Genomic DNA, 25,530 nt, shown 5'->3' on the forward strand with positions numbered 1-25,530 from the left:
CCCAATCCACTGTCATCTTGCCTGTAACAAACTTTCTTCTTTCTTTAAGAGTTTAGTTATTGCCTCCCTTGGAATCCCCTAACATTTGGCGTCATGACAGGAGAAACTGAGTACATCTAGTTTTTTTCCTTTTTCTTACCAGAAGACACCAACCAAGTTCTTGTGACCTGAAAGTTGGGGTTTATGTTGTCCTAAGGATAATGAACTCGCTTTTACAAAAGAGTTTTTATTAAAGAGCTTTTGAAACATATGAAAGTAGAGAGAGTAGTATCATGGCCCCAGTGGCTCTTTCACCCTGTCTCAACAATGGTCAATATTTTACCAATCTTATTTCCTCCATTACTACACTTCTGTTTTCCTGGAGCATTTTATTTTTTTTATTTTTATTTTTTAATTTTTATTTATTTATTTATGATAGTCACAGAGAGAGAGAGAGAGGCAGAGACACAGGCAGAGGGAGAAGCAGGCCCCATGCACTGGGAGCCCGATGTGGGATTCGATCCCGGGTCTCCAGGATCGCACCCTGGGCCAAAGGCAGGCGCCAAACTGCTGCGCCACCCAGGGATCCCCCTGGAGCATTTTAAAGGAAATCTTAGGCATGATATAATTTTATCCATTAAAACTTTAGCATACAATGGGGCACCTAGGTGGCTTAGTTAGTTGAGCATCAGACTCTTGGTTTCAGCTCAGGTCATGATCTCATTGGTCATGGGACTGAGCCCTGCATGGGGAATCCCCACTCAGCAGGGAATCTGCTTGGAGATTCTCTTCCTCTGCTCCTCCCCCCACTTGCACACAAGCTTTCTTTCTCTCTAGAATAAATAAATCTTTGAAAAAAATAAATAAAACTTCAGAATACATGTTGAACTAATCAAGATTTTAAAAAATGACTAGTTTTTGTTTTGTATTGTTTTTAGAAGCTACATTCAATTGTTTATTTATTTTAAAAAAATTTTTTTAAATTTTATTTATGATAGTCACACAGAGAGAGGGAGAGGCAGAGACACAAGCAGAGGGAGAGGCAGGCCCCATGCACTGGGAGCCCGACGTGGGACTCGATCCCGGGTCTCCAGGATCGCGCCCTGGGCCAAAGGCAGGCGCCAAACCACTGCGCCACCCAGGGATCCCCATTCAATTGTTTATTAACCTATTTAATAAATATATACAAGTTATTACTGTGTGCCAGGTCCAGTCTCAGCTCTGCTGTTATTGTGCTAAGCAAGGATGATAAAAGTCCCAATCTTCACAAAGAAACACATGACAAACAAATTAGTTTTAGAGAGTGACAAAATGAAGAAATAAGACAGGGTCATGTGACAATGACTAGGACAGGGAGGGCGTTATCTTATTTTGGGTGACCAGAACAGTAACAGCCCAAGATTAAGAATGGGGCTCTGGAGCCTGGTTTCAAATCCCAGCACTACCACTTCTCAGCTGTGTGACTTGAGCAAATCACTTAAACTCTCTGAGGTCATAAAGCAGCTGCCTTATAGGGTTGTTGGGAGAATTAAATGGGTTAACAGATATAGAGCACTTAGTAAAGTGCCAGGCATGCAGTAATTGCTCAGTAGATGTGGGAAGAAAAAAAGCAAAGACTTTTGAAGGAGGCAACTTTATGTATGTATGTATGTATATATGTATGTATGTATATATTTATTTATAAAGTAGGTTCCATGGCCAACATGGGGCTTGAACTCAAATTCTGAGATCAAGAGTCACATGCTCCACCAACTAAACCAGCTGGGTGCCCCTGAAGGAGACAACTTTTGAACTGAGACCTAAATAATGAGAAAGAATTAGCTGTATGAAGATCTGCGAAGAGCATTCTGCAAGAGAAAAGATACCGAGGCAGGGATGAACTTGGTGTATTTGAGAAGGAGAAGGGATGCTTTCAGAATTTGGAGAGGCAAAACTGAGAGTGAGAAGGGCAGATTAATGGCAGGAAAGGTGAGCAAGAGTCAGGTCGTGAAGGGGTGGGCTTGCAGGCTTCTGTTGGGAATTCAGACTTTCTTTAAAGGACAACAAGGAGCTGCTAGAGAGTTTCCAGTAGGGGAGTGACCTGAACTATACCTGTTTGGAACAATTACTGTCTGGCTTCCATGGCTTCCATGTGGAGAATGGATTTGGAGTGGGGACAAAAGCTGAGAAACGAGCTAAAAGCTTTACCCAGAACATGTGCAGAACCTGGAACAAGAGGCCCCTATACCATGTGTTTAAATATTTAACAGTTAAATCAGGTAAAGAAACTTTAATAAAACATGTTCTATCCTCCTACCTTGACACTATCCCTTCATAATGTCAAAATTGAAAAATATGTGTAAAGCCAGTTTGTAAGACTGAAAGTCAACAAAATACTCAAGATGACTGAGCTTAATCATTGTGAGTTGTGTGTGTTGTTTATAGACTTTTGATGTTTTGAAGAATAATAAAATGATACATCATTTATAAATAACTGTGTGTGTGTGTTTTGTTTTATTTTTTTTAGATTTTATTTATTTATTCATGAAAGACACAGAGACAGAGAGAGGCAGAGACACAGGCAGAGGGAGAAGCAGTCTCCATGCAGGGAGCCTGGTGTGGGACTTGATCCCAGGTTCCCAGGACCACGCCCTGGGCTGAAGGCGGCACTAAACTGCTGAGCCACCCGAGCTGCCCTATAATTTTGTATTTATTCTAGTAATTTCTTTTTCTTGCGGTCCTTTCAGAAATATCACTAATTACTTTTAAGTCAGGTTTTTCACATAATGTGTCCTATTGACAGTAATCCTATCATAGGGTTAAAGATTTATTCAAAATATGTGAATTTGAATATATTTTCATCCAAAATGTAATTTAAGCAAATGTAAAATATTATAATTAAAAATTTTTAATTCATATTTTATCAAGTTATTTTTCTTCTAAATATGCAAAATTGTTAAAATGAAAAGGCAAAATATAATTACACTAAGTGAATGTTAAATTTTACAATCAAAATTATTTAGAGAAATTTGGAATTAGTTTTTTTAAGGATTTTATTTATTTACTTATTTGAGAGGGAGAGAGCAAGTGAGCAGGAGGAGGGGAAGAGGGAGAGGGACAAGTAGACTCCGTGCAGGATGCAGGGTTCAATCCCACAACATGAGGCTCCAGTTCACTTGGAGATCACGACCTGAGTTGAGATCAAGAGTCAAATACTCAACCAACTGAGCCACTCAGGTGCCCCTGAAATTAGTTTTTAAAAATTTAATTAAATATCATTAAATGCTTTGTTGTACAAGAATCCACTGGATTCATACTATCTGAGGGGAAGGCTCTGACAAACTGATTTGTCTCTTCTATTATGTAAGCGATTCCACCATTCAGATCCTCCCCACAGTTGGAAACAGTGTCTGTCTTGAGTGTAAGCAGTGGCACAAGCTACTGAAAACCATTAGGATGTGCTTGTCTTTTCTTTAGAGATGTGGACGAGCTTGCCCTGAGTCATGAGAGTGGATGTGTAGGATTATAGGATGAAAACAGTTCCAGGACTGAGTGTCAGATCAGCAATAACAGAAGTATCTGTGTATCTGTAAAATGGGGATATTGGCACCCATCTCATTGGGTCATTGAAAGGATTAAAGGTAATAATGTATTATAAAGCCCCAATATTTTGTTTTTTCCTTATTGCACAAAATAACATTCAAATAAGTTGGGCTTAGATAGATTTGGTTCTTGCTAGAGGTGATGGCTAGGATGTTAGTTAAAATAGTTTGGATTTGGGCGGCCCCGGTGGCGCAGCGGTTTGGCGCCGCCTGCAGCCTGGGGCGTGATCCTGGAGACACGGGATCGAGTCCCACATCAGGCTCCCTGCATGGAGCCTGCTTCTCCCTCTGCCTGTGTCTCTGTCTCTGTGTTGCACATGGATAAATAAATAAATTAAAAAAAAAAAACAAACTACACATTTAAAAAAAATAAAATAGCTTGGATTCTTGGGACAGATTTTTAAAAAATAAATTAGTACTATTTTATCGTAAAAATAATACCATATTCAGTAATACTTAGTTCAGCCAATATGGTAGACTGAATTAATGACAAAATATCTTTTCTCCAAGTTCACACTCACAGAAATGTTTGGAAATGTTGCCTACTAAAAAGTCATTTCCTCCTCCTACCTGTTCTTCCTTCACCATTGCAAAAGTTCACTGCCCAGTATAGAGACTGGAAAATGTCCAGATTCACTTTTCCTGCTTCTCTCATGGATAGTTTATAGGCAGGTTCTGGCCAATGGGACTTGAGGGAAAGTCTGCAAGGGATTCTGGGAAAGGTTCCCCACTATGATAGCAAGGGATGCATGGAAAGAAATGTCTTCTTCAGCCAGGTTATGACTATGATGAAGAATATTACAGTTGGATTGAAGAGGAGAAGGATGGAATTTCTTGGGTCCTTGATGTCATTGTTGAGTCACAAAGTTAACCTAAGAATCCTTAAACTCTGCGGTACATGCAAAGATGCAAAGAGGGTCAGAATCCATTCCATCTCCTTGGGATTAGCATCCCAAGCAAAGAAATGATTTTATTTTTTAATATATTTTTAAAGACTTTATTTATTTGAGAGAGAGAGAGAGAACAAACAGTGGGGAGGGGCAGAGGGAGAGAGAGAGAGAAAGAAGCAGGTTCCCTGCTAAGCAGGAAACTCAATGCAGGGCTCAATCCCAGGAAGTGGAGATCATGACCTGTGCCAAAGACAGATACTTAACTGCCTGCGCCCGCAGGAGCCCCAAGGAAATTATTTTAGTTTTTTTTTTTAAGGTTTTATTTATTTATTCATGACAGACATAGAGAGAAAGAGAGGCAGAGACACAGGCAAAAGGAAAAGCAGGATCCACGCAGGCTGCCCAGGAAATGATTTTATTTTATTTTTTTTTATTTTTATTTATTATTTATTATAGTCACAGAGAGAGAGAGAGAGAGAGAGAGAGAGAGAGAGAGGCAGAGACATAGGCAGAGGGAGAAGCAGACTCCATGCACCGGGAGCCCGACGTGGGATTCGATCCTGGGTCTCCAGGATCGCACCCTGGGCCAAAGGCAGGCGCCAAACCGCTGCGCCACCCAGGGATCCCAGGAAATGATTTTAAAAATTGGTCTAGGGCAGCCCTGGTGGCTCAGCGGTTTAGCACCGCCTTCAGCCCGGGGTGTGATCCTGGAGATCCAGGATCGAGTCCCACGTCAGGCTCCCTGCATGGAGCCTGCTTCTCTGTCTGCCTGTGTCTGCCTCTCTCTCTCTCTGTGTCTCTCGTGAATAAATAAATAATATCTTAAAAAAAAAAAAAAGGTTGGTCTAGGGTTGATGATATCCATAGGCCCTGCCAGACAAAGTGTGACATATCTCTGTAGAGTATTTGTATAATCCACTGTCTCCATAGTTTGCTTTTTCTAAATGTCATGTAATTGTTATTAAACAGTATGTAGCCTTTTTTAGAGTGGCTTCTTTCACTACCAGTAATGTCCATTTAAGATTGGACATGTCTTTTCATGGCTTGCTAGCTCATTTCTTTTTTAGTACTGAATAGTATTCCATTGTCTGGATTTACCAGTTTATAACATCCACCCCCCTACTGAAGGACATTCTTGGTTGCTCCCAAATTTTGGCAATTATGAATAAAACTGCTATAAACCTGCATGTGCAGGTTTTTGTGTGGACGTATGTTTTCAACTCCTTTGGGTAAATACCAAAGTATGTGATTGCTAGATCGTATGGTAAGAATATGTTTACGTTTATGTGAATCTACCAAACTGTCTTCCAAAGTGGCAGTATGATTTGCATTCCCATCAGCAATGAATGAGAGTTCCTGCTTTCTCACATCCTCATCAGAATCTTGATAGGGATACATCTACATCTATATTGAATCTACAGAGGACTTCGGGTAGCAAGGACATTTCAATAATATTAACTCTTCCAATCCATGAACACACAATAGCTTTCTTTTTTTTTTAAGATTTTATTTATTTATTCATGAGAGACACAGGCAGAGGGAGAAGCAGGTTCCTTGCAGGGAACCCAACGTGGGACTTGATCCCGGGACTCCAGGATCATGCCCTGAGCTGAAGGCAGATGCTCAGCAGCCCAGGCATCCCCATACAATAGCTTTCTATTTATTTGTGTCTTCTTCAATTTCTTCTATCAATGTCTTGTAGTTTTTGGTATCTTTCACTTCCTTGGTTAAATTTATTTTTAGGTATTTTATTGTTTTTGATGCTACGTGGTATTGTTTGTTTCTTTTTCAGATAGTTCATTGTCAGTGTATATAAATGAAACTGAATTTTATATGTTGATTTTGTATTCTGAAACCTTACTGAATTTATTTATTAGTTCTCACAGGTTTTGGACTCTTTTTTTTTTTTTTTTTTTTAAAGGAAACTCTACCCCCAATGTGGGACTCAAATTCATGGCCCTGAGATCAAGAGTTGCATGCTCTACAGACTGAGCCAGCCAGGTGTCCCAGTTTTGGAAGTCTTTAGAATTTGTCTATATAGAAGATCATACCATCAGCAGATAATTTCACTACTTTCTTTCTAATTTGGATGCCTTTTATTTACTTTTCTTGCCTAATTGCGCTGACTAGGATCCATTACTATGGTGAATAGGAGCAGTGAGAGTGGGTATACTTGTTCCTGACTTTAGAGGGAAAGCTTTCAGCCTTTATAACACCGAGAATGATGTGAGCTGTGGCTTTGTCATATATGGCCTTTATTAAGTTATGTTCCTTCCATACCTAATTTGTTGAGAGATATCATGAAAAGATGTTGAACTTTGTCAAATGCTTTTTCTGCATCTATTGAGATGATCATATAATTTTTATCTTTCATTCTATTAATGTAGTGTGTTATATTTATTGATTTGCATGTGTTGAATCATCCTTTCATTCCAAGGATAAATCCCACTTGATGATGATGCATGATCCTTTCAATGTGTCATGGAATTCGGTTTGCTGATATTTTGTTGATGATTTTTGCATCTGTGTCCACCAGTGATATTAGCCTGTGGTTTTCTTTTCTGGTATTATCCTTATCTGGCTTTGATATCAGGGTAGTGATTGTAATAAAATAAGGTTGGTAGTATTCCCTCCTCTTCAGCTTCTCAGATGAGTTTAGGAAGGTTTGACACTAATTCTTCTTTAAATGTAGAATTTAACCAAGCAGCCATCTGGTCCTGGGCTTTTTGTTGTTGATGTTAGGACGGTCTTGATTACTGATTCGGTATCCTTACTCACTATTGGTCTTTTCAGATTTTCTATTTCTTCATGAGTCAGTCTTGGCAGATTGTATGTTTCTATGAATTTATTCATTTTTTTAGATGGTCCAATTCGTTGACATGTAGTTTTCATAGTAGTCTCTTATGAACCTTTGTATTTCTGTGGTATTAGTTGTAATGTCTCCTCTTTCATTTCTAATTTTATTTATTGGAGTCCTCTCTTTTTTTATTGGTAAGTCTAGCTAAAAGTTTTTAAAATGTTTATCTTTAAAAAAAAAACTGACTTTTAGCTTTGTTGATTTCTTCTGGTGCTTTTCCGTTCTCTGCTTCATTTATTTCTGCTCTGATTTTTGTTATCTCCTTTTTCTGCTAACTTTAGGCTTTGTTTGTTTGTTTTTTCTTTTTTTTAAAGAATTTATTTACTCATGAGAGACACAGAGAGGCAGACACAGGCAGAGGGAGAAGCAGGCTCCCCACAGGGAGCCGGATGCGTGACTTGATCCTGGGACTTCAGGACCACACCCTGGGCCGAGGGCAGGCGCTATACCGCTGAGCCACCCAGGGATCCTCAGCTTAAAAACACCTTAAGGTTTTTTTAGTGCCTTAAGGTGTAAAGTTACATTGTTTATTTGAGATCTATCTTTATTTTATTTATTTTAAAAAAGATTTTATTTACTTATTTGACAGAGCACACAAGGAGGTGGGCAGCAGGCAAAGGGAGAAGGAGAAGCAGGCCCCCTGCTAAGCAGGGAGCCCAATGCAGAGCTCAATCCCAGGACCCTGGAATCATAACCTGAGCTGAAGGCAGATGCTTAACCGAGTGAGCCTCCCAGGTGCCCTATGAGATCTGTCTTTATTTTTAATATAGGTATTTATCACTATAACCTTTCTCTTAGGATAGCTTTTGCTATATCCCATAAATTTTGGTATGTTGTACTTCCGTTTTCATTTGTTTAAAAAATGTGTTTATTTCCATTTTGATTTCATCTTTGACCCACTGGTTGTTGAAATCCTAGCAAATCAAGAGAAAAAGCTAATAGAACTAGTAAGCAATTTAGCAAGGTCCTTAGATACCTGTCAATATAAAAAAATCAGTTGTATTTCCATATAGTAGAAATATAGTTTTCATCTCTGGTGCAAAAAACAGTACTATTTACAATAACACCAAAAAGAACCATGAAATGGATATAAATCTAACAAATGCTGTATAAAATGTGTATGCTAAAAACTACAACTACAAGACACTGATGAAATAAATAAAAGAAAACTTAGGCAAATGGCAAGTTATACCTTGTTTCCAGATTAGAAGACTCAATATCATTAAGATGTCAATTCTTCCTAAATATATTTATAGATTGAATACAATCTATTTCAAAATTCTAGCAGGAAATTTGGTAAACATCAGCAAGCCAATTCTAAGAATTAAGTTGAAAAGTAAAGGAACTGGAATAGTCAAAATAATTTTGAAAAAGATGAACAAAGTTGGAAGACTCATACTACTTTATCTCAAGTCTTATATAAAGCTACAGAAAGAAGTCAGGGCACCTGGGTGCCTCAGTCAGTTAAGCATCTGACTTCAGCTCAGGTCGTGATCCTGGAGTCCTGGGATTGAGTTCTGCATTGGGCTCCCTGCTCGGCAGGGAGCCTGCTTCTCCCTTTCCCTCTGCTGTTCCCCTTGCTTGTACTCTCTCTGTCAAATAAATGAATAAAATATTTAAAAAATATATATAAAGCTACAGAAGTTGAGATAAACTGGTATTAATGAAAGGATAGATCCAGATCAATGGAACATGAGTTCAGGAAACAATTCAAACATGTGATCAGCTTATTTTTTAGGCATCTTTATTTAGTTACATTTCACATGCCATAAAATTTACTTATTTAGAGCATATAATTCTTTGGTTTTAGTATATTTACAGGGTTATACCAAATATCACCAAAATCTAAGTGTAGAATGTTTTAATAATCTCAAAAAGAAACTTCAGACCCTTTAGCAGTCAATGAGTGAGTTATTACTCACTCACCCACTCCTCTAACTTAGGTAGCCACTAATCAATCTACTTTCTTGTGTGTATGGGTTTGCCTATTCTGGACATTTCATATAAATGATATCCTACAATATGCATTCCTTTTGTAACTAGCTTCTTTCACTTAGCATACTATTTTCAAGGTCCATCTGTGTTGTGTCATGTATTAGTACTTCATTCTTTTCGTTTTTTTCACTTCATTCTTTTCATGGCTGAATAATATTCCATTGTATAACCATGCATGTATATTTTTTGCATGTAGTTATTAGTTGATGGACATTTGGGTTGTTTCCTTTTTTTTTTTGGCTATTGTGAATAATGGTGCTCTGAACATTCATGCACAAGTTTTTTTGTGTACATTTGTTTTTGTTCCTCTTGGGAAGAACCTGAGCTTGGAACATATGGAGAGAATTCAGTTGCCCCCAAATTAAGTTGAATTGTGTGCTTAGGGTATGTAAAGCTCCAGATGGGCAGTTTAGAACCAATGTGGGAATCCCTTTCCATGGCATCTGCTAGTCTTTGAGAATTCCTCAGGAGCAATACTTAGGCTTGTTATAGTCTTTCTGTGCCCTAAATCTAAGGTTCTGGTCTAATTACTGTTCTCCTATGCTAGGAGAGGAATTGCTGGGTCATATAGCAACACTATGTTTAACATTTTGAGAAACTTACAAATTGTTTTCCAACATAGCTACTGCACTTTACATTTTCACCATCAATGTATGAGGGTTCCAATTTCTCCACATTCTTACCGGCACTTGTTATTATCTGTCTTTTTAATTTTAGTCACTGTAGTGGGTGTGAAGAGGTATCTCATTGTGATTCAATTTATTTTTTACAAAAGTGCAAAGGCTGTTCAGAGGAGAAAAGATGGTCTTTTTAATAAATATTGCCAGGGCAATTGTATATCAGTATGCAAAAGATGAACCTCAATCCTAACCTTTTATCACAAGTAAAAGTTAACTCAAAATGGATTATAGACGGGTGGCTGGGTGGCTGTCAGTTAAGTATCTAACTCTTGATTTCAGCTCAGGTCATGATCTTAGGGTCCTGGGATTTAACTGTGCCCCAGGCTCTGTACTCAGCGAGGAGTCTGCTTGAGGATTTCTTTCCCTCTCCCTCTGACACTCCCCCAAATTGCAGGCATGCTCCTTCTCTCTCTCTCTCTCTCTCAAATAAATAAAATGTCTTTAAAAAATGGATTCCAGGATGCCTGGGTGGCTCAGTGTTTGAGCCTCTCTGCCTTTGGCTCAGGTCATGATCCTGGGGTCCTGGGATTGAGTTCTGCATCAGGCTCCCTGCAGGGAGCCTGCTTCTCTCTCTGCTTGTGTCTCTTCCTCCTCTCTCTCTCTCTCTCTCTCTCTCTATGTCTCTCGTGAATAAATAAAATCTGGGCAGCCCAGGTGGCTCAGCGGTTTAGCGCCGCCTTCAACCTGGGGCATGATCCTGGAGACCTGGGATTGAGTCCCATGTCGGGCTCCCTGCATGGAGCCTGCTTCTCCCTCTGCCTGTGTCTCTGCCTCAATCTCTCTCTGTGTGTCTCATGAATGAATAAACAAAAATCTTTAAAAAAATAAAATAAAATCTTTAAAAACAGAATAAAATATTTAAATAAATAAATGATGGATTACAGGCTTACATTAAAGGCAAAAACTCTAAAAATTCCAGGAGGAAACATAGAGGAATATTTTATTATCTAGATCAGGCAAAAACTTCTTAGATATTATATAAAAATATAATCCATAAAGTAAAAAAAGATAAATTAGTTTTTAAAACTAAGAATCTTTGCTCTTCAAAAGATATTGTTAAAAGAATAAAAGAATGAGCTACAAATTAGGAGGAAATATTTTCATAACACATATCTAATGAAGGACTTGTATCCATAATATACAAAGAACTCTCAAAACTTTATAATGATATAGTTAATAGCTCAATAGAAGTAGGCAAAAGATTTGAACAGACACTTCAGTGAAGAAAATAAGTACATGAAAAGATGCCCAACATTGTAGTTATTAGGGAAATGAATTAAAACCTTAATGAGATACCCACTCAAATGGCTCAAATTAAACAAAAAATACAACGTCCTAGTGAAGATGTGGAGCAACTGGAACACTTATATCTTGCCGGTGGAAATGCAACATGGGACACTCTGGAAAACTGGCGGTTTCTTACATAAAGTTGAATATATATTTACCATGTGACTCAGCAATCTCACTCTTAAGTATTTCTGCCGGAGATAAAACAACTTACGCTCATATAAACATGTATGCTTATAATAGCCTTATTTATTTATTTATTTATTTAAATATTTAATTTATTTATTCATGAGAGACAGAGAGGGGCAGAGACATAGGCAAAGGGAGAAGCAGACTGTGGAGAGCCTGATGTGGGACTTGATCTGGGACCCCAGGATCACGCCCTGAGCCAAAGGCAGACACTCAAACACTGAGCCACCCAGGCCTCCCTAACAGCCTTATTTATAATTGTCAAAATGTAGAAACAATTCAAACGGCCCTCAGCTGGGTAAATAGATAAACTATGGTTCATCTCTGCAGTGGTTCAATACTCAGCAATTAAAAGGAACCAACTAGTGATATACCCAACAGCATGTTTGAATGGCAGATTGCATTATGCCATGTTAAAGAAGTCTTACTCAAAGGGTACACACTATATGATTCCATTTATGTGACATTGTTGAAAAGTCAAACCAATATAGACAGGAAACAAACAAGTTGCCCAGGGTTTAGGGTGTGGTGAGGAGCCAACATCAAAGGGATAATAGGAGATTTGGGGGATGAGGGAACTGTTCTGATTTTAACTGTGGCAGAGGTTACAAAACTGTATATATTTGTTAATACTGAAGACAGTGAATTTTATTGTATGTAAATTATAGCTCAATAAATCTGACTTTAAAAACTTACACTTTGGGGGGCTTTAGTTAGAAGATAGAACTAAAAATACATAGAGACAACAACAAAGATGGAAGACTATGTTTTTTTTTTTTTTTTTTAAGATTTTATTTATTCATGAGAGACAGAGAGAGAGGCAGAGACACAGGCAGAGGGAGAAGCAGGCTCCATTCAGGGAGCCCGATGTGGGACTCAAGGATCATGTCCTGGGCTGAAGGCAGTGCTAAACACTGAGCCACCCAGGCGTCCCTCCTTTTTTTTCCAAGATTTTTTTCCATTCATGAGAGAGAAAGAGAGGCAGAGACTCAGGCAGAAGGAGAAGCAGGCTCCCCACAAGGAGCCGGATGCGGGACCTGATCCTGGACCCCAGGATCACGCCCCCAGCCAAAGGCAGTCGCTCAACCACTGAGCCACCTAGGCGTCCCAGAGAATATGGTTCTAAGTAAAAATGTTTTAAAAAAAATTTTAAGTAGTTTCCATGACCAGCATGCAGCCTAGTGCAGGCCTTGAACTCATGACCTTGAAATCAAGACCTGAGCTGAGATCAATAGTTGGCCACACAACCGACTGAGCTGCCTAGGCACTCCTACGTTAAAATATTCTAAGATCTGTTTCTGCTTAGGAGGATTATAGAGATCTTGATTTACTTTAGATATCATATTATGTGCACATATTTTATTTTATTTTATTATTATTATTTTTTTAAAGATTTGTTTATTCATGACAGTCACAGAAAGAGAGGCAGAGGCAGGCTCCTTCCAGGGAGCCTGATGTAGGACTTGATCCTGGAACCCTGGGATCAGAGCCTGAGTGGAAGGCAGATGCTTAACCACTGAGTCGCCCAGGCACCCTTATTTTATTCTTTTTAAGTGCACATATTTTAAAATGTAGGGATGATGTTGGTTGGCATTGGTGGTATAGTGATAGATGGGCAATGAGGAGGGCACTTGATGGGATGAGCATACTATACATGCTATATGTTGGCAAATTGAATTTAAATTAAAAAATGAAAAAAAATGTAGGAATGACCAATAAAGGGTAGAAAGAAAATAAAGGCATCTCTTGCCTTATATCGGTAATCTGTTAGAATAAGATGTTTTGTGTGAAAACAGACTGGAATGAAACCTGGTTCCCATTACGTTAAATGGGAAAAATGATAACTCATGACATTTCAACATCAAACCCCAAACAATTTCTCAAAAGAGAGATAAAATATAGTGTGTCACCTGCGTACAAGCAACGATCTATCACATTAAGATTTAATATGATTAGACCATTGCTTCCATGTATTACTGGCAAAGGATAGACATAAAGACCTATAAAATAGAATAGATAACCCAGAAATAAACCCTCACATATATGGCCAGTTGCTTTTCAACAAAGGTGCCAAAACCACTTAATGGGAAAAGGACAGTCTTTTTAATAAATGGTCCTGGAATAACTGGATAGCCATATGCAAAAGAACAAAATTGAACCCTTACCTTATACCATAAGCAAAAATTAACTCAAATGGATCAATTGGCCCAAATGTGAGAGTTGAAACTATATAACTCTTAGAGGAAAACATAGGGGAGAAGCTTTATGACATTGGATTTGGCAATGATTTCTTGGATATGACACCAAAAGCACAGGCAACAAAAGAAAAAATTGATAAATTGGACTTTAACAAAGTTTAAAACATTTCTGTATCAAAGAACACTAATCAAGAGAATGAAAGTCAATTCATGAATGGAAGAAAATATTTGCAAATTGTATCTGATAACAGATTACTATTCTGAAAATATGAAGAACTCTTACCACTCAACAATGAACAACCCAATCCAAAAATAAGAAAAGAAAAGAAAAGGATGTGAATAAGTTCTCTCTTTTTTTGTATGTTTTTTATTGGAATTTAATTTGCCAACATATAGCATAACACCCAATGCTCATCCCAAGTGCCCCCCTCAGTGCCCATCACCCAGTCACCCCAACCCCCCGCCCACCTCCCCTTCCACTACCCCTTGTTCGTCTCCCAGAGTAAGGAGTCTCTCAGGCTCTGTCGCTGTCACTGATATTTCCCACTCGTTTTCTCTCCTTTTCCCTTTATTCCCTTTTACTATTTTTTATATTACCCAAATGAATGAGATGATGTAATGTTTGTCCTTCTCCGATTGACTTATTTCACTCAGCATAATACCGTCCAGTTCCATCCACATCGAAGCAAATGGTGGGTATTTGTCGTTTCTAATGGCTGAGTAATATTCCGTTGTATACATAGACCACAGCTTCTTTATCCATTCATCTTTCGATGGACACTGAGGCTCCTTCCACAGTTTGGCTATGTGGACATTGCTGCTAGAAACATCGGGGTGCAGGTGTCCTGCCGTTTTCACTGCATCTGTATCTTCGGGGTAAATCCCCAGCAGTGCAATTGCTGGGTCGTAGGGCAGGTCTATTTTTAACTCTTTGAGGAACCTCCACACAGTTTTCAAGAGTGGCTGCACCAGTTCACATTCCTACCAACACTGCAAGAGGGTTCCCCTTTCTCCACATCCTCTCCAACATTTGTTGTTTCCTGTCTTGTTAATTTTCCCCATTCTCACTGGTGTGAGGTGGTATCTCATTGTGGTTTTGATTTGTATTTCCCTGATGGCAAGTGTTGCAGAGCATTTTCTCATGTGCTTGTTGGCCATGTCTGTGTCTTCTTTGGTGAAATTTCTGTTCATGTCTTATGCCCATTTCATGGATTGTTTGTTTCTTTGCTGTTGAGTCTAATAAGTTCTTTATAGATCTTGGTTACTAGCCCTTTATCTGATATGTCATTTGCAAATATCTTCTCCCATTCTGTAGGTTGTCTTTGAGTTTTGTTGACTGTTTCTTTTGCTGTGCAGAAGCATTTTATCTTGATTAGGTCCCAATAGTTCATTTTTGCTTTTGTTTCCCTTGCCTTCCTAGATGTATCTTGCAAGAAGTTGCTGTGGCCAAGTTCAAAATGGATGTTGCCTGTGTTCTCCTCTAGGATTTTGATGGATTATTGTCTCACATTTAGATCTCTCATCCATTTTATCTTTGTGTATGGTGAAAGAGAATGGTCTAGTTTCATTCTTCTGCACATGGCTGTCCAATTTTCCCAGTGCCATTTATTGAAGAGACTAGACAGTTCTCTAAAGAAGATACATGAATGGTCAATAAGCACATGAAAATATCTTTAACATATCCTTAATAAGGATGCCTGGGTGGGGGCAGCCCGGGTGGCTCAGTGGCTTAGCGCCACCTTCAGTCCCGGGTGTGGTCCTGGAGACCTGGGATGGAGTCCCACGTCAGGCTCCCTGCATGGAATGGAGCCTGCTTCTCTTCTGCCTGTGTCTGTGCCTCTGTGTGTGTGTGTGTGTGTGTGTGTGTGTGTGTGTGTGTGTCTCATGAATGAATTAAAAAAAAAAAAAAAAAAAAAGGATGCCTGGGTGGCCCAATGGTTTAAGTGTCTGCCTTGGGCTCAGGGTGTGGTCTCAGGGTCCTGGGATCGAGTTTCGCATCAGGCTCCTCGCAGGGAACCTGGTTCTCCCTTTGTCTATGTCTCTGCCTCTGTGTCTCTCATGAATAAATAAAATCTTAAAAAAAGATATCCCTAATCATTAGAGAAATGCAAATTAAAATCACAATGAGATACCATTTCAGGGGTGCCTGGGTGGCTCAGTTGGTTAGGCGTGTGCCTTTGGCTCAGGTCATGATCTTGGGGTCCTGGGATCAAGCCTCACATTGGGCTCCCTACTCAGTGGGGAGTCTGCTTCTCCCTCTCCCTCTGTGCTTCTCTCTCTCTCAAATAAATAAAAAAAAACTTTAAAACAACAAAGATACCATTTCAACAACTATTATAAAATACAAAAAAATGAATACAAAGTATTGGAAAGGATGGGAAGAAATTAGAACCCCTGTACATTGGTGGTTGGAATGTAAAATGCTGTAGCTGCTGTGGAAAACAGCTTGGTGGTTCCTCAAAGAGTTAAACATAGAGTTACTATATGATAGAGTGTTCCACTTCTAGGTTTATACCCAAAGAATTAAAAGCAGGACATTTGTACCCAAATGTTTATAGCAAATTATTCCCAACAGCCAAAAGGTGGAAACAACACAAATGTCTATCAACAGACAAGTGGATAAGGGGCACTTGGCTGGTACAGTCAGTAGACCATGTATGTGACTCTTGATCTTGACCTTGGGGTTGTTAATTTGAGCCCCACATTGGGCATATAGATTACAAGAAACAAAAAAACCATAAAAGTGGGTAAACAAAATGTGATATATACATAAATGGAATATAAGCCTTACAAAGGAATAAAATTTTGATACACTCTACAGCATGGATGAACTTTAAAAACATTATGTACAGGGTGCCTGGGTGGTGCAGTAAGTTAAGCATCCGACTCTTGTTTTCACTCAGGTCATGATCTCAGGGTTGTAAGATTGAGCCCTGCATCAGGCTCCTTGCTCAGTGCAGAGTCTGCTTCAGATTTCCCTTCCATCTCCCTCTACCCCTCCTCAAATCTTTAAAAGAAGTTATGCTAAGTAAAATAAGCTAGACATGAAAGGGCAAATATTGTATGATTCCACTTAGATAAGGTACCTAGAATAGGCCAATTCATAGAGATAGGAAGTAGATTAGAAGTTACTAGGTCTGGGGGACATAGGAAAAATAGACAGTTATTGTTTAAATGGTACAGAGTTTCAGTTTGCAATGATAAAAAAAGTTCTGGAAATGGAAGTGGTAGTGGTTGCACAATGTTGTGAATGTACTTACTGCCATTAAACTGTACACTTAAAAATAGTTAAAAGGTCGGGTGCCTGGATGGTTCAGTCAGTTAAACGTCCAACTCTTTGTTTTGGCTCAGGTCATATTTCAGGGTGATGAGATGGACCCCTGCATTGGGCTCCATGCTGGGTGTGGAGTCAGCTTAAGATTCTCTCTCTATTCCTCTCCTGCTCCTTTCTCTTTTAAAAAGTGGTTAAAAGGACACATTTTTACTGTATATTTTACCACATACACAGAATCCAAAAAAACATTGCTTCCTAACCACCAAACAAATAATACGGCTGTTAGCAAACAATAATTTTTATGCAATAGCATAACACAGTTATGCTTCTCTCAGCACCAACAACTTCTGACTTCACACCCCTTTTGTTGACTGGAAGCCACACTTTGGAAAGAACACTTGATTCTGATATTGTACCAATAACAATTGGAAATTATCTGAAAATATTTCCTACAATGAGTTTTGGTTAAAACATTGCACTGAATTTTGGGGATGTAAATACAAAATTTCCTTACATAAATTTTGGACAGAAAATGTTGCATGCGAAGATAAAAAGTGTGGAGTTCTAGTACTGAAAAACAAGAGGATTCTCGTAGGAAATGGTAAATGGGGAAATATCTCACAAGGTATGAATTACAGATCTTCCAAACCAACAAAAGGAAAATCAAGAATAAAGAAAACTAGGGGGCAGCCCAGGTGGCTCAGCGGCTTAGTGCTGCCTTCAGCCCAGGGCATGGTCCTGGAGGCCTGGGATCCAGTCCCACATCGGGCTCCCTGCATGGAGCCTGCTTCTCCCTCTGCCTGTGTCTCTGCCTCTCTCTCCCTCTCTGTGCTTCTCATTAATGAATAAATACAATAAAAAAAAAAAAGAGAAGAAAACTAGGGACACCTGGGTGGCTCAGCGGTTTAGCGTCTGCCTTCAGTTCAGGGCATGATCCCGGAGTCTGGGAATCGAGTCCCACATTGGGCTCCCGGCATGGAGCCTGCTTCTCCCTCTGCCTATGTCTCTGCCTCTCTCTCTCTCTGTGTCTCTTGTGAATAAATAAATAAAATCTTAAAAAAAAAAAAAGAATAAAGAAAACGAGACCAGAATAAAGAAAACTGTGCCTAGGTAGCACAGTCGGTTAAGTGTCCAGCTCTTGGTTTTGGCTCAGGTCTGATCTGAGTTGTGAGATCAAGCCCTGAGTTGGGCTCAGTGCTTAGGACAGAGTCTGCTTCAGTTTCTCTCTCCCTCTCCCTCTACCCCTCCCACCCACACTCTCTCTCTCTCAAATAAATACATCTTAAAGAAAAACGAAAAGATAAGAAAACTAGACCACTGAAATACAAGAAGTAGGTGTGCCTGGGTGGCTCAATAGGTAACATATGCAACTCTTGATCTCGGGCTTCTAAGTTCAAGCTCCATGTCGGGTGTATAGATTACTTAAAAATAAAAAATATATTAAAATATATATATAAATTCTAAAAATAATAAAAAATTAAAAAATATATATATAAAAGAAACAAGTGGAGTAAATATAATAAATGTACAGTATAAAAGTAAAGTAAATGTAAGACACAAAATTGGCACAAAAATAAGTTCAAATTGATCAATAAGCACAATACATGTAAACAGATTAATTTTTACCTATTGTAAGACAGAGATTCCCATAACGGATATCTTTTCTGAAGCTTTTTGATTCTTACAGAAGATACTCTGAAAACATAATGAAACAGAAAGACTGAAGGTAAAAGAGTATACACCAGGGAAGTAACAGCCAAAAGAATTCTAGTATCAATCTAATAACTCAGGAGGATCCCTGGGTGGCTCAGTGGTTTAGCGCCGCCTTCGGCCCAGGGCGTGATCCTGGAGTCCTGGGATCGGGTCCCATGTCCGGCTCCCTGCATGGAGCCTGATTCTCCCTCTGCCTGTGTCTCTGCCTCTCTTTCTGTGTCTCTCATGAATAAATAAATAAAATCTATTTTAAAAAATCTAATAACTCAGTCTCAATATATGTAGCAAAAATTAACAGACTCACAAGGAGAAATTGGCAAATCAACAATCATTTTTAAAAAGATTTTATGGTGGCTCAGTGGTTGAGCATCTGCTTTTGGCTCAGGGTGTGATCCTGGGGTCCTGGGATCGAGTCCCACATCAGGCTCCCTGTGGGAAGCCTGCTATTCCCTGTATCTATGTCTCTGCCTCTCTCTCTCACGAATAAATAAATAAAATCTTAAGAAAAATAAAATAAAATATTTTATTTATTTGGGAGAGCGAGCAAGCATGAGCAGAGGAGAGAGGTAGAAGGAGAGGGAGAAGTAGACTCCCTGCTGAGCAGAAAGCCCAATTCAGGGGGTCTATTCCAGGACCCTGGGATCAGGGCCTGAGCTGAAGTCAGATGCTTTCCTGACTGATCCACGAGGTGCCCCTCTCCAACATTTTTTTTTCTCCAACATTTTTTAATGAAAAATTTCAAACGTACTGGATGGAAGTTAAAAGAATCTCACACTGTTGAAAAAATCTCACCCAAATACAGGCATACCTTGGATATATTGCAGATTCAGTGCTAGACCACCACAACAGAGCAAATACTGCAATAAAGGGGGTCAAATAATTTTTTTGGTTTCCCAATCCATATAAAAGTTATGTTTATACTATACTGTAGTTTATTATGTGTGAAATAGATAGGCCTAGAAAACAATGCATATACCTTAATTAAAACTACTTAAAAAAAAACTTTATTGGTAAAAAATGGTAACCATCACCTGACCTTTTTAATCTGTTTGCCAGTAGAGAGTCTTGCCTTCATGTTGATGGCTACTGACTGATCAGGGGAGTCGTTGTTGAAGGTGGAGGTGGCTGTGGCAATTTCTTAAAATAAAACAATGAAGTTTGCCACATTTATTAACACTTCCCTTCGCAAATGATTTCTGTGTAGCATGTGATGCTGTTTGATATCATTTTACCCACAGTAGAACTTCTAACAAAATTGGAGTCAATCTTTTCAAACCCTGCTGCTGCATTATCAACTAAGCTTATGTAATATTCTAAGTCTTTTGTTGTCACTTGAAGAATCCTCATAGCAACTTCACCTGGACTAGATTCCATCTCAAGAAACTATGTTCTTTCGTTATCTATAAGAAGCAATCCTTGTACATTAAAGTTTTACCATGAGATTTCAACAGTTCAGTCACATCTCCAGTCTCCATTTCTTTTTTTAAGATTTTATTTATTTAATTGAGGGAGAGAGAGTGGAGGGGAGAGGGAGAGCCCTGTGTCTGGCTCACTGCTCAATAGGGAATCATCTTCTCTTGCTCCCTCTACCCAACCCCCCACTCATGCTCTCTCTCTCTCTCTCTCAAATAAATAAATAAAATCTTTAAACAACAACAACAGTAGACCATGTTATAAACAATTGTGTTGTCATCCAGGCTTTGTTGTTGCATATATTGTAACATCAAAGATCACTGATCACAGATCACCATAAAAAATATATTAACGAAAAGTTTGAAATATTGAGAATTACCAAAATGTGAAATAAACACATGAAACAAACGAATGCTATTGGAAAAATGGTGCCAATAGAGTTGCTCACAGCAGGGTTGCCACGAATTTTCAGTTCGTAAAAAATGCAGTATCTGCAAAATGCCATAAAGCAAAGTACAATAAAACAAGGCATGCCTGTACTTACTACCTAAGTCCTACCAGTAGCATTTTACTCTATATTTGCTTTTACACATAACTATCCATCTCTCTATTTTAAAAAATTTTTTTAAAAGATTTTATTTATTTATTCATAGAGACGCAGAGAGAGAGAGAGGCAGAGACAGAAGCAGGCACCATGCAGAGAGCCTGACGTGGGACTCGATCCAGGGTCTCCAGGATCACGCCCTGGGCTACAGGCGGTGCTAAACCACTGCGCCACCGGGGCTGCCCACCATCTCTCTTTCTATCCGTGTATCAACCCATCTTATTTTCTTATACATTCCAAAGTAAGTTGCAGTCAGTATCCTTTCCCTTAAAGACTATTAACTGAAGTTGACTATCTAGTTGCAAATTTTTCTTTTGAAATAAATTTTGCATGTGACAAAATGCACAAATCATTTTTTTAAAGATTTTTATTTATTTATTCATGAGAGACACAGAGAGGGAAGCAGAGACATAGAGGGAGAAGCAGGCTCCCTGTGAGGAGCCCAATGTGGGACTCCATCCCGAGACTCCAGGATCACGCCCTGAGCTGAAGACAGGTGCTCAACCAGTGAGCCACCCAGGCATCCCAAAATGCACAAATCTTAAGTATACATTTGCTGAGTTTTGAGAAATACATACACCCGTGTAACCTAAATGCCCAGCAAGATATAGAGTATTAACATCATTCCATAAAGTTCTCTCATGTCCTTTCATGAATCAGAATGGGAGATTTTAATATACTTCTCAGACAAAAAAAAAAAATTAGTAATGATCCTTAAAATGTGAACAAGACAATTAACAGGCTATAGCTAATAAACATACAGAACTTCCTTCCATTTTTATTTGTTTTTTTTAAGATTTTTTATTTATTAATTCATAGAGACAGAGACAGAGAGAGAGAGAGGCAGAGACACAGGCAGAGGGAGAAGCAGGCTCCATGCAGGGAGCCTTATGTGGGACTCGATCCTGGGTCTCCAGGATCACACCCCAGGCTGCAGGCGGTGCTAAACCGCTGCACCACGGAGGGGGGGGGGGCTGCCCCCTTCCATTTTTAAAAAGACTTATTTATTTACTCATGAGAGACACACAGAGAGACAGAGACACAGGCAGAGGGAGAAGCAGGCTCCCCATAGGGAACCCAATGTGGGACTCGATCCTGGATCCTGGGATCAGGCCCTGAGCCAAAGACAGACGCTCAACCACTGAGCCACCCAGGCATCCCAACTTCCTTCGATTAATAGAGAATACACATTCTTTGCAAGCACACAGAGAACATTTATGAAAACTGACCATGTATTAGGGCTCAAAGGGATTTTCCACAAATTTCAAAATAGGAGTATCACATAGACCATTTCTTTTAAATCACAAAGTTAGCAAAGCCATCTTGCCATAAGTTGGCAAGATCTTGACAAGGCGTGGAGCCAAGGATGGACAGTAAAGCAGGGAAGAGGCTGATTCCTAACCCTGTCGTGTGAGCAGTTAGATTCTACTGGAACCTATTCTTGCTTATGCCAGTTTGTTAGGTCTTTGTCATTTGCAACCCAAGAGTTCTGAATAATACAGATGCTTATGAGGAAAGGTATGCTACAGTTATTCAGGCATCTTTTTTTTTTTTTGAGGCATCTTGTTATTATATGAACCATTCACATTTTTAGTTTGCTTCAAGTATAAAGCACATTATTTTTAAATAATCTGTGAAACAGTATTTTTTATGATGGCCTCCTTATAGATGAAACAAAAGTTTAGGGCAGCCCCGGTGGCTCAGTGGTTTAGCGCTGCCTTTGGCCCAGGGTGTGATCCTGGAGTCCCAGGATCAAGTCCCACATCGGGCTCCCTGCATGGAGCCTGCTTCTCTCTCTGCTGTGTCTCTCATGAATAAATAAATAAAATCTTAAAAATAAAAGAAACAAAAGTTTATAGATTCAGAAAGTTTAGGTGACTCACTCAAGATCACAGTCCAGTGAGCCCCTTCACATGGTTCTCCAAATTTCTGAGACACCTCTGTTATACTCATTATACCCCATCTGTTCCCTTGTTCCTCCTCTAGATGGTGAGCTCCTCAAGGGCAGGGATGGGTCTTCATCTTTGTGTTCCTACGGGGCCTATTAAATATGAGATGCTACTGATATTTATTGACTGAATGAGTGAAGGAATGAATGATTAATTCTCATGTCAAAAAGCAAGGGATAGGAATCCCTGGGTGGCTCAGTGGATGAGCATCTGCCTTTGGCTCAGGTCGTGATCCCAGGGTCCTGGGATTGATTCCCACATCAGGCTCCCTGCAGGGAGCCTGCTTCTCCCTCTGCCTGTGTCTCTGCCTCTCTCTGTGTTTCTCATGAATAAATAAATAAAATCTTTTTTAAAAAAGCAAGAAATAACGTGTGATATTGAGAGAGGAAGAGAAACATGTTTTTTAAAAAATATTTTATTTAGTTATTTTAGGGAGAGAGAGTGTGTACAAGCAGGGATAGGGGCAGAGGGAGATGGAGAGAGAGAATCTCAAGCAGACTCCATGCTAAGCTTGATCTCATGACCCTGAGATTATGACCTGAGCTGAAATAAAATGTCAGAAGCTTAGCCAATGGTGCTACTCAGGTACCCCAAGACAGAGTTTTTATTAGGATTCTTGGAGGAAGGAACATTGAAAAGAAAGGTAATTCAAACCATTGTAGACAAAAAAAGGGGGGGGGGATTAAGAAGAATGATGTAAAGACATGTATAACCTCAATAATAGGATCTCAAACAATATTATGAATCTCTCCATCTTTCAGGGGTGCCTGGCTGGTTCAGTTCAGTGGAGTATGTATCTCTTGATCTTGGGGTTGTGAGTTCAAGCCCCACCTTGGATGTGGAGATGGCTTAAAAATTAAAGTCTTAAGGGATCCCTGGGTGGCACAGCGGTTTGGCGCCTGCCTTTGGCCCAGGGCGTGATCCTGGAGACCCGGGATCGAGTCCCACGTCGGGCTCCCGGTGTATGGAGCCTGCTTCTCCCTCTGCCTGTGTCTCTGCCTCTCTCTCTCTGTGTGTATGTGACTATCATAAATAAATTTTAAAAATTTTTATAAAAAAAAATTAAAGTCTTGGGGATCCCTGGGTGGCGCAGCGGTTTGGCGCCTGCCTTTGGCCCAGGGCGTGATCCTGGAGACCCGGGATCGAATCCCACATCAGGCTCCCGGTGCATGGAGCCTGCTTCTCCCTCTGCCTGTGTCTCTGCGCCTCTCTCTCTCTCTGTGACTATCATAAATAATAATAAAAAAAAATTAAAGTCTTAAAAAAAACAGAATCTCTCCATCTTTCAACCTACTTTTTTTTTTTTTTAAGATTTTATGTATTCATCTGAGACAGAGAGATACAGAGAGAGAGAGCATAAGCAGGAGGAGAGGCAGAGGGAAAGGGAGAAGCAGACTCCTCTCTGAGTGGGGAGCCCAATGTGGGGCTTGATCCCAGGACCCTGGGTTCATGATCTAAGCCCAAGGCAGATGCTTAACCATCTGATCCACCCAGGTATCCCTCAATCCATCTTCTGTGTACATGTTGGCCTTACTTTCCTCAGGCTCCCCAATGGGATGGTGAATGTGATAATTTACAACCTAAAGGTGGAATCTTTACAGCTTATGATCCAAGGAATGGAGAACCAAACATCTCTCTCTGCCCCACCCCTACCTCTATTTCCCCAAAGAAATCCTTTGACCAGGATGGGCTCAGGTGCCCATCCTGAGACCAAAGGATTAAAGCCAGTGGGTGGGGCAGTATTAAGGACTACATGTTTGTTTCCCCACCCAAATTCATATGTTGAGACCCTAAGCTCCATTGTGATGGTATTAGGAGGTAGGGTCTTTGGAGGGTAATTAAGTTGAGATGAGGTTGTGAGGATAGAGCCCTTGATACGATTAATGTCCTCCTAAAAAGAGACTAGAGCTCTCTCTCTTTCTTTCTTTGCCATATCTGGAAACAGAAAGAAGGTGGCTATCTGTAAATCGGGAAGAGAGTCCTCACCAGAATCTGACCATGCAGCACCATGATCTCCAGAACTGTAAGAAAGAAATGTTTCATGTTTAAGCCACACAGTCTATGATATCTTCTAATACCTGCTGAGCTGACTAAGATAATATGATTGGCCGGCCTGGGACCCATATCTACTCCTGCCCAGAGAGGGGAGGAAAGCCAGTTTCTTAAAAGAAGCTGAATATTGGGATCCCTGGGTGGTGCAGCAGTTTATCGCCTGCCTTTGGCCCAGGGCGCGATCCTGGAGACCCGGGATCGAATCCCATGTCGGGCTCTCGGTGCATGGAGCCTGCTTCTCCTTCTGCCTGTGTCTCTGCCCCTCTCTCTCTCTGTGTGACTATCATAAATAAATAAAAATTAAAAAAAAAAGAAGCTGAATATTATCAGAAGAAAGAAAAAGGAAATGCTGGACAGACAAATTCCATAGATTTTCCATTTTAGCTTTTTTTTTAAAGTAACTCTATACCCAACTCTTGCCCCTGATATCAAGTCACATGCTCTCCTGACTGAGCCAACCGGGCACCCCAGGCTCCATTGCAGCTTTATACACACATTTAAGGATTGATTCCCGAAGAGGTGGCTACATGATTTATTTTACTCCTTACAAGCATAAATTAACCTGTTTTGTGTAGTAATATTTTAGAGACTTTATAAAGAGTAAATTCTACAAGTAAATATGAATTCTTTTTTTTATGAATTCTTTACAATTTTCTACATACCCCTATTTTTTTAAAATTTTTATTTATTTATGATAGTCACACAGAGAGAGAGAGAGAGAGGCAGAGACACAGGCAGAGGGAGCAGGCTCCATGCACTGGGAGCCCGACATGGGACTCGATCCTGGGTCTCCAGAATTGCGCCCTGGGCCAAAGACAGGCGCTAAACCGCTGCGCCACCCAGGGATCCCTTTTTTTAAAGATTTTATT

General features: G+C 39.7%; 2 long non-coding RNA genes across 2 annotated transcripts in view; one reads left to right on the plus strand and one right to left on the minus strand.

Annotated features, from left to right (window-relative positions):
- Nucleotides 1–25,530, plus strand: part of LOC111091244 — a 51,516-nt gene that overhangs the window by 21,155 nt on the left and 4,831 nt on the right. The window contains exon 5 of the long non-coding RNA XR_005374623.1: nucleotides 24,555–24,632. This is a non-coding gene — a long non-coding RNA (uncharacterized LOC111091244). The remainder of the gene's footprint in view (nucleotides 1–24,554; nucleotides 24,633–25,530) is intronic.
- LOC111091245 lies at nucleotides 2,994–4,328 on the minus strand. The gene is made up of 2 exons (XR_005374625.1): nucleotides 4,131–4,328; nucleotides 2,994–3,148 (listed from the first exon to the last, which is right to left on the minus strand). It is a non-coding gene; the product is annotated as an uncharacterized LOC111091245 (long non-coding RNA).

Source organism: Canis lupus, chromosome 20 (assembly GCF_011100685.1).
Source record: "Canis lupus familiaris isolate Mischka breed German Shepherd chromosome 20, alternate assembly UU_Cfam_GSD_1.0, whole genome shotgun sequence".
Classification (NCBI taxonomy): domain Eukaryota; kingdom Metazoa; phylum Chordata; class Mammalia; order Carnivora; family Canidae; genus Canis; species Canis lupus.